This window comes from Mangifera indica, chromosome 1 (genome assembly GCF_011075055.1).
Source record: "Mangifera indica cultivar Alphonso chromosome 1, CATAS_Mindica_2.1, whole genome shotgun sequence".
Taxonomy (NCBI): domain Eukaryota; kingdom Viridiplantae; phylum Streptophyta; class Magnoliopsida; order Sapindales; family Anacardiaceae; genus Mangifera; species Mangifera indica.
Window position 1 is genome coordinate 24,103,712 of NC_058137.1, and position 14,230 is coordinate 24,117,941.

The 14,230-nt window shown below is 30.4% G+C and overlaps 1 long non-coding RNA gene and 1 pseudogene across 1 annotated transcript; one reads left to right on the top strand and one right to left on the bottom strand.

Annotated features, from left to right (window-relative positions):
• Position 1: 1 nt before the first annotated feature.
• On the bottom strand, positions 2–8,085 carry LOC123224381 (annotated as a pseudogene).
• Positions 8,086–11,111: 3,026 nt separating this feature from the next.
• LOC123205019 lies at positions 11,112–12,275 on the top strand. Its single transcript, XR_006499703.1, has 3 exons — positions 11,112–11,280; positions 11,393–11,567; positions 11,890–12,275. It is a non-coding gene; the product is annotated as an uncharacterized LOC123205019 (long non-coding RNA).
• Positions 12,276–14,230: the final 1,955 nt, after the last annotated feature.

Below are 14,230 nucleotides of genomic sequence, written 5' to 3' on the forward strand. Positions count from 1 at the left end.
CAGATATTAAAGGCTTGGCATGCTCTTCCCACTCAGTAGCCCACCTTGAAGAAGAACCTGTTCCCAATGCACCATTCCTCAACAACTTCAGAGCATCACATTGTTGCGGAAAAACCCTTAAAGAGCATCTGCAAAAATAAAACTAGCAAAAACTTTAAGTATCAATCAGGAAATAATCCAAGCACTTATGCTAGTAAAGTAAATGTAATTACCAGAAGTTCATCGGCTAGCTCTGAAGATGATGAAAAAAGAAGGCCATTTTTCTCAACTTTAACAAGTTCTTCAATGCTTCATTAAGATCAAAGGCAAATTGGCATTACTAAAGAGAATGTAGCATCCAAACAACATAAAACCATGAAAGTATGCAACATATGCGGAGTGATGAGAGATAATAAACAAGGATTCACCAAGAGTAGGAAACAGCGCAAACAGGCAGTCCACAACCAAACATATCCACTACCTGGTGGCAAATAGGAGATAATTTTAGTGAAATTAGTAAAGTGAGAGATTGCTTAAATAACAATATTTATCTTACCACATGTACACTCTGAAACTTGAAGCTATAATTGAAACTCTATAATAACACACCTTCATTGGAAGGTCTAACCCTGATGATGACGTATGCAGGCAAACACCCAAGTCTGCTGATCCTGTAAATGAGAAAGACGGTTAATAAGTAAACAAGAAATAGAAACAGTAGAAAGTAGGGGTGTGCAAAATTTGATTCAAACCGTAAAACCAAACCAAACCGTTTAAAAATTATGGTTTAGTTTACTTTAGTTTATAAAATGGTTTGGTTTGGGTTGGAATTTTTCAAACCGTTCTTTTTCAGTTCAGATTATAGTTTGAACAATTTTCAAACCAAACCAAACCGTAAACCGTATTTATATATATATAAAACTATGTTTGATAAAATTTTCTAATAAATAATTAGGTGTACAACTTGTTTTTCATATTTATTTTGTTATTTTCTGTACATGTATATTGTATATATATTTTATATTTATTTTACACGTGTATATTATATTTAGAAAACTATAATTCAACTAATTTTATTAAATGATATATATATATGTAAATGATTTTAAAATATTCAAACTATAATACTCAAATTGTGTATCATATAATATATTTAAAACTCAATTTACCATATTATGTATCATATTGTATGATACACCTTTTAAAAATTAAAATAATAAATTACTAATAAAATATTATAATTGAAACGTTATCATTTTGAAAAACATCACAAATGTCTTTAATATTTTAAAATTTTTCATATACACCCCTAATGCATTCATTTTCTTTAAAGAAATATATCAATTCGTATAAGAAATATGTATCGTATTAATTCGATACACTTTATGACACGTATCATTTTTTATCTATATTGTATCATATCGTAAGATATTGATAATTATGGGTCAAACCGTAATCCAAACAGTTTGGTTTGAAAATTTTTCAAACTGTTTTTTTAGTTTAATTTGAAAAATCTCTCAAACCACACCAAACCGGACCGTACACACTTTTAGCAAAAAGAAGTGAGAACTTTCACAGCATTTTATTTCTTGTTTGGTGGGGGTAGGTTCTCAAAGAAATTATAAACAAATTAAAAATAAACAACATACCAAGAAGCAATGGATAATCCTCGGCTGAAAGCCACATGGTACGAAATGCCACACGTTTAAGGCGTAACCTCCTGATTTTCTCTTCATATTTTTCTTTCTCAGGTCCTTTGCCTTCATCAAGATAAAAAAAATCTCAAGTGACTAGGTGTCCATGTGGATGTGAAATTGCATAAGAAGCAACAGAGTTATACCAGTGATGATAAACAATAACCTAGGAAACAAGCATGACTTCTCATCAGAAATTTCTTTCCAAAGAATCTCTTCATTGGTTGAATCATCTTCATTCAGTATTGCAGCAACACGTCTATCATACATCACAGCTGCTTCCAGGAGAATACCAAAATTTTCATCTGGAGTCCTAAAAAGATGTCATAATTTAAAATAAACAACTCGTCTCACCTCATTTTTGTCAAAAGTAGATGATATCATTTCATCACAAGCATAGTACATTAAAAATTTACAAGCAGCAGCTATACATGCGTTGCATTCAGATAAGGTATCAGCAAATATTATTGGGATCCTTCTAACTTAATTGAAAAACCAGATAGTGTTTAAATCCTTCTAAAAGCTGGTTTTAATATTATCAGTAATATTAGCACCATAAGAACAAAACAGATCCACCATGAGCACTTCTATATTCTATACTCATTGTGATTCATCTATTCTTACAACACCAATCAAAAACCAATAATCATAATATAATGAGATTCACATGCATCAGCAGCACAAATGAATCATAGTTTTATAATAAATATGGCCATAAATGATAAAGAATGGGCAACATTGAATTATCTTGCATACGTTTGCAAATTTTGAGTATAAGAGCCAACATTTAATAATCTAATTTTAAAATTAGTTATGACTATTTTATTTAGTGAAACATTTATTATGAGAAAAAACTCTAAAAGTTGATATGCGGCCTTCTATCTTTAACTATAATAACAATAATTATAAAACAGGTCCTCTCCAAAATTATCATACATGCCATATTTCACTCATAAATGGGGGCCTCCCCTCAATGTTCATCAGCCATATAGACATTTCTGACGCTTATTAGCAAGCCAGAAGAGAAGACGAGAGAGATTTTATACAGAACTAGTACAAGAAAGTCAATGAGATATAAAATACTCGTTAAAAGCTTGGCACACAAAATATGATATGTGAAAAGGCATATATAACATGAACATGGCAACTAATAAAGGGCACAGCAACAAGCATGAATGATAAATGGTGCATACAACCTGAGTAACATAAGCATTAAGTGTTTACATCAATAAAAAATTCATAAAAGAAGAACTCACCAGCTTGTACTGCTTACAACAAGAGCTGGCCTGTTAGGCTTTAAGAAAATATCAGTGCCAGACTGAAGTGTAAACAGAGTCTCATCTGTGTGGGGGCCCCTAATCCCTTTAAGTGTAAATATTAAGGCAACAAGTTGTCCTGTTACAATCCATGAACCAATGGGAACTATGGAACAACTGGGTGACGAAAAAACTTACCATTATTGATACAATCTTGAATACCCCGAGGCTGACATAGGTTCTTATCCAGTCTACAAAACAACTATAGTCCACAATTTAGAATAATATTTTGAACAATATATTCTGGATTAGACCTCGGAAAAGAAATGTAATTTACCCTATGCTTCTCCTCAAGCGATGTTGGATGGAAAAACTCTGGAGGCTGATCATATAATACAGTAGCTCTATCAATTTGACAAAAGAATCCAGAACTCACCATTATAATACTTCATCATAAAGTCTAATACAGAATCAAACTGTGACTGTGAGCTGACCATCTTACTTAATTCCCCAGTTTTGAGCCAATTCATGTTGCATTGCCTGTGTTACACACAGAGCACCATTTGCCATCTTGCCAAAAACTTCTCAAACCTAAACAAAGAATAGTAAAATCTGTTATATAGCTAACAAACTGTCATAAAAAAAAAAGAAAGAGAACTTTAGAGGTCGACTTTATGGGTACCAGTGGTATATTGAAACAAAGCGACTACTTCTTCCCAGGGACAAACCAAGCAATGTATATCCAAAATTATGCCAATCAACAATAAATGCAGACTTTCTCAGTGAACTTGCCAATTTTACAGCCAATAAGGTTGGAATGGAAGGAGGATTCTATATTAGCAAAGACCATGAAAGATTAAGAAATCAGCAGCAATCATGCAGATTATAAACTGTTAAATGTCATGCAGATAACAAACAGTTAATGTATAATAGCACGAAGATATATTAAAACACAAATAAATGTCCTGTATATAGCAAAAGAATTTATGTCATGCAAAGTTATCAAAGTCATTTTATAATGTTGCAAAAAAAAAACATTCTTTGTTCTAGAACTGAACAACTTAACTGCAATTAATTAAATTCAAGGAGATAACAACCAGCTCCTAGGACTAGAGTTAACACATTAAAGAATATTTGGAGCAGTTAAACCAGCAGTGAAAATTTGGAAAGCTAAGGTTACAATTACCCAGTTGGTGCCTCATGGAAGGTCATACTACTGATGTGCAACAGAAACGGGCCAGATGCTTGTCCATCTCCAAGTTGGTGTTTATGTATAGAAAGTATGTGGAAATCTATAATCAGCTTTCTCTTAATTACCAATTACTTTAAAACTACGGTTTAAAATCTACAGAGAGGCATATACAAAGTCTACTGATGCTACATATATTGAGCACCATAATAAATTTTGAGGACGAGAGAAAACTTTATTTTTATGGAGATGTCTGTTTCAACTGCTGCACTGGTTATTTGGAGTGAAACAAATAAAAACAATTTTTCAAACTGCATGATAGAACTCATGAGCTGGTTTCTCTGCAGGCTTTTGTTACTCAACAGTTTTCGGATTTCTTTTCTATTTATTCATGGTTGGAAAGTTGTAGTGGCTTGATTTCCCTTTTTCAACTCCCTTTTCTGTTCTTTAAAGCCCTCTGGTTCCACTTAATGTATGATGTACCTTCCTTGATATATAATTAAATCATTTCTTTTTCTTGAAAAAATAAATATGCATTTAATATTTGGCATAAAGTAATTACAATTATAGTATGACATTATTACTGTAAAGTAATGGGTTTTTTCAATATCTAATATGCGAGGACAAATACGAAATATATTAATTTTGATGGATTTAAACTTAAAAGGAAAAAGAAAAAGGAAATCACCTTAGAACTCTCATTTAAACATGAAAAATAAATGAAATAACATTAATACTTATTTATTATGACCACTTTATGACTTAAGCCAAATTCACACCAAGACTTACGGTAAAAGACATAAAGTTTTGAAGAGTTTTTTTTTTTTTTTGGGAACTAATTATAATTGAGAGCATCACTAATTAGTGCTACATTAGTCTTAACTATCACTGATAAGTGATTAAAACAGATGAGGGTTTGAATTTCAAAAGAAAAGACGATGCATCAACAAGTGATAAGCACCAATACTTAATTCATCACAAATGAATTAAACAAGAAAAATGGGTTCACTCAAAATAATGTAGGAACTCACCTGCACCAAAAAAATATCAGGAGAAGATATTCTAACACAAAGAAACCAGAGAAGCATGAAAAACTGAATTAAAGCCTTGAGCACAAGCAGTAAAGGACGAAGCAACTTTGGTAGGCCTCGAGGAGCTATTGACCATGGAGTCTGCAAATATTTATGGGGGAAGAAACAATTGAAATAGAGATTTACAAAATCAAAGAGCTAATAGCTAAAGATTTAACCATGCAAATACCATTGTGTGAATATAAATAGACAGGTGTTCAATAACAGCAGTGTGGGGCTCAGAACCTGTCCAAACATTAAAATTAGTGACTACAGTAGCATATTTAATAGCATCATGAAACAAATAAATTCTTGCACAAGAATCTGCAAGTCTGCACCTAAAAACCAAATTTTGTGTTTTTTTTTTAACAAGAAACAGAAAATTATATTAATCAGATAAAATATATGATAATTAGGGTGAAGCGGAGGTCCACTAGAAGATTACAAAAAGGAAATGAAAATAACATCAAGCCACTAAAACTTTCCAATCCTTCTGCATAGAAAAAATCCCCTAAATATTGTTCTATTTCCTCACCAATGCCCACAATGATGCAAGAATATGAATTCTATCATAAGGATGATTCACATCTTTTCCTTGAGTTTTGTCACTAATGCCCAAATATTGTAATAGAAGACATAGAGTAAACAAATATACAATTAAGCACAAAACCCAGACACTTGACATGAAGATGAAGGCACTGCATTATGAGCAATGCATCTCATGTTGATGTGAGATTATGGTGATTTGCAGGAGGAAAAATGGAGAGGACACAATATGCCAAAAGGTGGTTTAGTTTATTGCAGACAATGTTGATGCCAAACAGAAAATAACTTCAATATTAGGGCTGGATGTGAATTGATCTCAGACACAATAGTTATATTTTTCAGGTGAAAAGCCTTAATGTACACAGTTATCTAGAACTGGAAATAATGGGAGAGATTGTAAGAGCTTGGAACAATATAAGAACAGAAAAAAATAATAATAAGGTATGAAGTAGATAATCATATCTAGGGTTCAGCAATCTTACTAAAGGAGAAGGCAATAACCTAAATAAGGCTTCATCATGACAACTGAGAAAGATTGCTACATCTGAGCTTCAATTTAGAATTAATCCTGTTAATGTTTGAAAAGTACTCTCACAAACAAATCATTTATTCTTGTCTTCTTTCAACTTGCAAAACATAAGGATCATGTCTCAACATCTGTCAGAATTTAGCACCACTATTGTATCCTCTATATTTCACAAAAACTAATGTTATCCTGTTATACTAAAACCCCCCTAAGGAGTAAAAATTGCTAATTAAGTTGGAATTCAGACTTGGAACCCGAAAAATGAACGTTAGAACTTCAGATATACATTCACATATTGTACACAATAATATACAAATTATAAATACCAGCAACACATATGTACAAAGGAAAGATTTTTTATCAATTAATAAATAAAAGAAAGAAATCAAAAATTTTTTGTCATTTTATTTTTTAGCTGAAGGAAAGATTGCATCATATGGAATATCTTGTGTAGACAGGCATACCTCCATAAGCAACAATGTCAACCTCCAAAGACATCTGCATGAATAAATGTGAAGCTACAGGATCAGTCAAGTCAAAACCTAAGAATAATAATCCTCCATGGAAGTAATGGAGACGTTGAGCTAGAGGAGAGATAAAGTTGTGACATCATAATACTTTAGTCTACAATATCTATGCAAGTATGACCATAAACAAGTAGTATGAAATTACATGCAGAATGAATGACAAAAGAATTTTTATAAACTCTCAAAAGAATAGAATCACCCTCATTTTGAATATGGACTACAGAATACAAGCCTAAAACAATCCAAAAAATTAGCTTCATTGACGACATTACTATTATTTCACGATGTAACAATCAAGAATCAAATTTCAAGACTGGCATCCCTTACCATGAATATATTACAGAAAAGAAAACCAAGTAGCGCAACCCAAATAAGCAAAACAGTAACCAGACAAATTCTATAAAACTAGAAGTACCGTTGACAACCAAAGTATCATAAATACTCCAGGAAAGACAATCTTTCAAAAATCTTCAACATAGCTTATGATAACAGCCGGCCTCCCTAGCAATAGCAAAGAATGATGGTAACATGATTTTAGTGATTTAATATGCTTCATTTTCTTTTAATTTCTGAGGCATTTCATTTTTCTTTATCACTCATAGTCGTGAAGCACCTATAAATTGAACTGAGAAGTGCTTGAATCACTTCTCTTGATGTTTAGTGGACAGCTTGTTCACTTTCGGCTTTAATGTCAACTCTGATACTCATTTTTCTATTTTCTTCTTAACACCAAAACGGTAATATTTACCAGTTATTATATGTTACGAAAATAATCATTCTTATTTCACTACTACATTTCCATTGAATTTTACTAAAATAGCTATTTCACGTTGCAATATCCAGTTCAAACACTTCCGTAGAACTTGTTCAAAGTTACTTTAAAAATAATGAATCACAATAACGTTAGCGGCTAAGTGTAATAGATTACCTGACGAGCAAGAGAAAGAGCATGATATTGCATACGAGGACTACGGCCGAGATCTCCAAGAACCACGACGCACGCTCGGCCTCTCCTTCCTAACTTTTCTTCACCTGTCCTCCCTTCAAATTCGTCAATTATTACATTAAAAAAAAATTCACTTACTTTTCTACCTAAAATATGAAGTGATCTAGTGAAGAAACAATATAAAGAAATAATCCGATGAAGTAAAGAAGAACTTACTGGCCATTGATTGAAGAGTTATAAGAGCAATCGTCTCTCCCCTTCTGTCTCGTCTCACCGATAATCAAACCGAACGGAAATGAAGCGTCAACTCGGCATGATGAAATCTGGAAATTTTTGGGCTCAATGGGCTTCCCTTAGGCTTCATCACAAAGTCAAAATGAAGCTGGGCTCAATTTTAAACCCGTTTGTAGTTTGTTGGATCTCCACATTTTTTTAATTAATTTAAATACAAATCATTAATCCTTCGATTTGAAGGTAGATATCTCTGGTGAAAACTCAATAACCATAATTATTCAATTATTAGCAAATAAAAATTATGAATTAAATCATACATTTGTAAAAAGATGATATAAATGAATAAATAATTATTTTAAAGATGTATTTTTATACATCCCTTTGAGATTATTTAATGTATGTACCTTCACATTTTTTGAAATAATAAAATTATACATACAACTTTTATATATAATTTTATGTGCCACAATAATATTTTATTATGTGATTAGGTGTCAATTTATTTTTTAATTTTTAATTATCTAATCACACAATGATACGTTATTATTTGTCTATATTACATTACTCTTTTTGAAAATTTTTATAATTTATTAAAATTTTCACAGGCAATTTTAATCATTTAAAGTTGTTTTTAATAGCCATTAAGGGTTTTTTTTTAATGGCTTTCAAAAAGTTTGTATGTGTTAGATCTCACAAGAGTTACTTATCTATTATTTGTGGATAGAAAAATTTGTACACTGTACAAAATACATAATTTTAACACCTTTTTTTAAAATAAATGTAGAAAATTAATATTAGTTGGATGCAAAAATAGAAAATTGCTGCATTTTACTTTTTCTCTAACCAAAGGACACTTGTTTCATTGTTAGCTATTCTTGCTATCAAAAATGTCTTTTTCATCTTCACTCATCTTTCTCTTCATATCTCTCCATCTTCATTGAATCTCAAGTCTTTCATTGAATCTCTTCATTTTCACCATGTTTTTAAATTTAAGGTAATATTCTAAAGATTGATTGTTATTGTGGTGTTTGGTATTAGTTGGATAGTGTAAGTTGGTTGAAACCCTTATATTAATGGTTTGAAGAGTGTTTTAGGGCTTAGTCATTGTGTTTTTTAGTTGGATCCATAGGTTTCGACTACAAAACTAGGGTTTTTTAAGTCTACTTTTGTTAGTTGAAACTATTGTTTTAGTAAGAAAAATAGGGAGAAAATGATTGGTTGAAGAAGGTTGTTGATTGAATTAGGCAAACGAAGGTTTATTCAACTGATTGAATGAGAGAGTTTCAATCAAAACAATTCAAATTTATCCAACTTTTGTTTAATAAATTCACACAAATTTTGGTAAAATGAGGTGTTTTAGCCAGATTCGCTAAAATTTAAAACTTATTATTTGAGTCTTGGGTTTATATCTCCTAAATATTTTTCTTATAGTTTCATGTAAAAGATGTTTGTAATAATATCCAAAATCTCATTATAAAAGATGAAAAAAATTAATAGAAGAATATCGAAAATGATGTTTAGTCAATTTTAGAAGAATCATTACAATTCAATCACCTAATTTGGCCTCATGATAGATCATTACAGTTCAATTCAACTAGTCTCAACTAGTAATGTTAATTTCAGAAAAATCATTATAGTCCAACTAATCAATTTCAAAGAAATCTTTAAAATCGGATTAACCAATTCAAGAGGAATCATTACAACTCAACCAAACAATTCAAAATAAATCATTATAATCTAACCGTCTGATGTCTCAAAGAGGAATCATTGTAATTGATCTTGTCTAGATAAATTATAATAACTCAATTTCACCATTATTGATCAACTTCAGCAAAAAAATGTCTTCCTCAAAGATTCACAAGACTCTTGGCAGGCATTGATATTCATATATTTGATAGCAAACAAAACTTCAAGTCACTTTTCTTATATTAGAGCTATGTATGCAAGTATAAAAAAGCTACAATCACCAACATTAGTACTTATTATTAGTCATTTTTTTTTGGGTTGCTTCTAACACTAGGAAATGAAAGTGCGATTTAAGAAGTTCTTATAAAAAAAATAAAACATAGATCAAACACATTTGCTTTCATTTGTTATCAACAAATCCACACTCTTTAACTATAACCCCTTGATTTTACGTTAACCATTCACATACTTGATATCACAAGACACTAACTTGATCCCATGAAAGCATTTATCAACCTTTGACATCTAGTAGCAAAGAAAGAGGCTTTCTCAAGATCAAATCTAATTAGATGAAAACTAAGTGCCTCATTGCTCTTTAATTTATGTGTGCATATTTACAATACATCCACCTTATTATACACATTAATAACTTTTCCTAATGTCATTTTTATTGAATATGGCTTATCTGACAATAACTTTTTAATAGTAGAAGTTTGAATGTTATATTGGTTAGAGATGGTTGGCACAAAATAAGAAGAAAATAAGTCAAGAGAAATAAATAATGAACCTTAAATTTTGGTCGAATTTGGTTGGAGCAACCTCTTTGGCCATGATTTTTGCAAATCTATTAAATAAAATTTGGTCAAATCTGGAGTAATTTGGTTGAAATCCTCCATTCAACCAAAGATTAGCTCTGAACAACTTTTTTCCTTCTTTAAGTGGAAAATGGATAACCTTTTCACGCAATCACATGCCATTCTTTAGTATCGGTAAGTTTTTAACTGTGGGATGTTTCCTGTTTAGCCCGGTGCTTACAAAACTTTGGCTAGTCAAATTCTGAACCAGTTGAATGGAGACCTTGTAACCTGCATTAAGTTTAATGCCAGTTTTCAGGGCAACTTGCTTTTTGTATAAATCAGCATTATATCCATTTCTTATTTTATAAAATGCAAGCCTTACTGCGTTTAGGTCCTAATGCTTCATGCTGATATTCTGTATAAACTGGTTCAATTCTATTTCTTGTGAATGTGGCACCATTGTTTCCATTACCATTTCATTTGTAAAAGATGAGTGAATTTGGCGCATATGGCAGTGACTTATACTGTAAAATCAGTTTTAAGACATCTATATTCCACAAATCGTCCATCATTTTAAAAGTATAGAAATTCTGCAGGTCTACATTCTAAGTGAAGGTTTTTATATATTTTCTGTAAAGACTGCGAGAAAATGTTGTTTGATGCTTAACACATCTCTTATAATTCCTTTGCTACTCCTATTAAAAATGTATATATGTTTGCAAATCATTTTTAGCTCCATGGTGAGAGGGCGGTTCTATTTCCCATGAAGAAAAGGACTGCTTAGTGTTTCTTATTGACATATAAGAAGATGCCTTCAAACCATTTAGGAGGTGTAATTATATTTTTGATTTCAACTTCTTAAACAAATGTAAGCTCATCATATAGCTCTACCAATTTATGTTTGCAAAAACGTGAGACATTTTCTTATTTTTTCAAAAATAGGGACTGGTGGAGAGACTAGCAGTTATTTTCTTCAATGCTGACAACATCCCAGTGGAGAGGTATATTTTCAAGCTCATGATTAACCTATCATATGGCTTAGAAGTGGAAGAAGGCAAACTGGAGTTCTTAATCAAATTTTCAGTCTCACAATCCCTTTCTAAGGTTCTTCCACATGGTAAGCTCTAGATTAGTTTTGCTCATGATCATGTGCTAGATATTCTGTTTGTTTACATCAGCTGGTGTGCTTTTAACACATGGAAATCTGTCTCTTTTTCAATTTAATGCATTGCTTCTGCAGTTACTTGCTCTCAATGGGCAGGGTGCAGCCTAATTAACTATCATTTCCCAATGTACTTAATCAAATGATTTTGGTGTCTACTGCATCTTTTTCATGTATGGATTCTTTTTCTATTTATGTGCATGTGACTGTGTCTTTTTGCACACATTCTGCTTTATTTTTTAGTGATTCTGGATATTCAGCTTTCCATTCTTAACAGGCTGCAGGTGGGAGATAACAGCCTACTTCCCCTTCCCTTCCCTTCCTCTGGACGGTACAAGCAAGTATGCAGAATTATGGAACCCTACAAATACACAGCAATGGCAGCAACCTCCAGTAATTACCCCTATCAAGTCAATGAACATTGGTTTGTTTTTATTTATATTCTTGCATCAAATAATTTGCATGAATTATATGCTGCAACATAAGATTGTTTCAGTTGTCATGAACATGAGATCAAAGCAAGGCATCCCTGAATACAGCCATACATGCCCAACTTTGCTTTGCAGGCTTTTGCAGTCCATTACTCTTGTAAAGTTTATTTTATCATTTGATAATTTCAAATATTGATCTTAGATAATAATAACATATTTACAGATCTTTATGAAACAATACAATGGTCTTAAATATTCCCTGAAATTGTCAAGGACTTACCGTGAAGTTCTATAATATTTTATTTTAAACATCTTTAACAAGGGGAGGAAAGTTCTCATCAATTTTCTCAAAATAATACTTACAATAAAATTATACGTACAAATAAATTGTATAAATTTATTTACACAAATTAAAGTGATATTTTGTGATTCAATGAAATAATTATTTACTTTTTTTCTCATTTTAAAATTACTTAATTAAATATTATTTCATTGGTTTGTACATATAAATTTATATAACTTGTTTATATATATATATATATATATAATATTATTCTTATACTTAAAATGATAAAATTATAATCATTTCTGTTAAGGTGGATCTAACGGGATTTTACTTTAGTTTTTGCATGATATTAGTGAAATTATTTATTCTCATACTTTTATATATATATATATATATATATATATATATATATATATATATATATATATATATATATATATATATAAAAGAAACAAAGACTTCTGGTAGACTGATGGTGGCCCAACAAACTTACAAAGAAAAGCCCAAGAAGTCTATGGGCCACAAATTTCTGGCCTTGGAGTTCCTTCTTTTGGGCACCAAGTATTCAACCATTTTCTGGTTATTTTGTAAAATATTAGAAATTGGGCAGCTGGGTGTAACATCAAAATATTATCCAAGAACTTTAATTTGCAAAAAGTAGATCCCATTCTCATCTTCTAGACTATGGGCAATCAATTACCATGTTGAAAATTGCTACAAATGTTTTATCAAAATTCAAATATTTATTCTCATTAAGGTTTGAACACAAGAGAATAATGTCTGAACAGACAATGCAGCTAAATTTTCAATGTATTATGCAATTCAAATTCAGAGGACCAAAAATTTAGGCCTTGACTGTTAAGCTCACTTTCTTTGGAGTTAAATCAACTACACCGAATAAATGAAATTTAGGTCTAAAAAAGCAAGTTAAAAGTCTAATTTTGAAATATCATTAAAAAAAAATTTAAACATTTATTTTTATACTTAAAATCTCACTTTTTTATAACTCAAATTACCCTTTGAAAGCTTGTTCACTCTTGTTATTTTTTTTTTCTTTTGCTAATTTCTGAAGAGTATTAAAAACTCAAATCTAATAAAATAAGTCAAAAGTTTAATATTGAAATATCATCAAAAAACATTTAAACACTTATTTTTATATTTAAAATCATATTTTTTTATCATTCAAACTATTGTTTAAGAGCTCATAGAATTTTGTTATACTTTTTCTTTTCCTTTGCTAATTTTTGAAGAGTTTTAAAAACTTAAGTCCAATAAAGTAAGTTAAAAGTTTTATCTTAAAATATCACTGAAAAAGATTTAAACACTTATTTTTATACTTAAAATCTTACTTTTTTCTCACTCAAACTATTTTTCAAAGCTCATACAATCTCGTTATTCTTTTTTTTTTTATTTACTAATTTTTGAAGATTATTAAAAACTTAGATCTAATAAAGTAAGTCAAAAATTTAATTTTAAAATATCATTGAAAATGATTTAAAGATTTATTTTTATACTTAAAATTTTACTTTTTTATTACTCAAACTATCCTTTGAGAGCTTATACAGTCTCGTTATTTTGTTTTTTTCTTTGCTAATTAATGAAAAATATTAAAAACTCAAATCCAATAAAATAAGTTAAAAATTTAATTTTAAAATATTACTACACAAAATTTAAATATTTATTTTCATACTTAAAATCCCTTTTTTCTATTAGTCATTCTATTCTTTAAGAGTTCATACAGTCTCCTTTTTTTTTTTCTTTACTAATTTCTGATGAGTATTAAATTGGATCATGCACTTTGATATTTTACTGCATAAACATAACTATTTCTAGAGGCACATGGCAGGAATTAACCTTTTTCTTTTGATTTGCAGGGTTTAGATTTGAAATCCAAAGAAGAA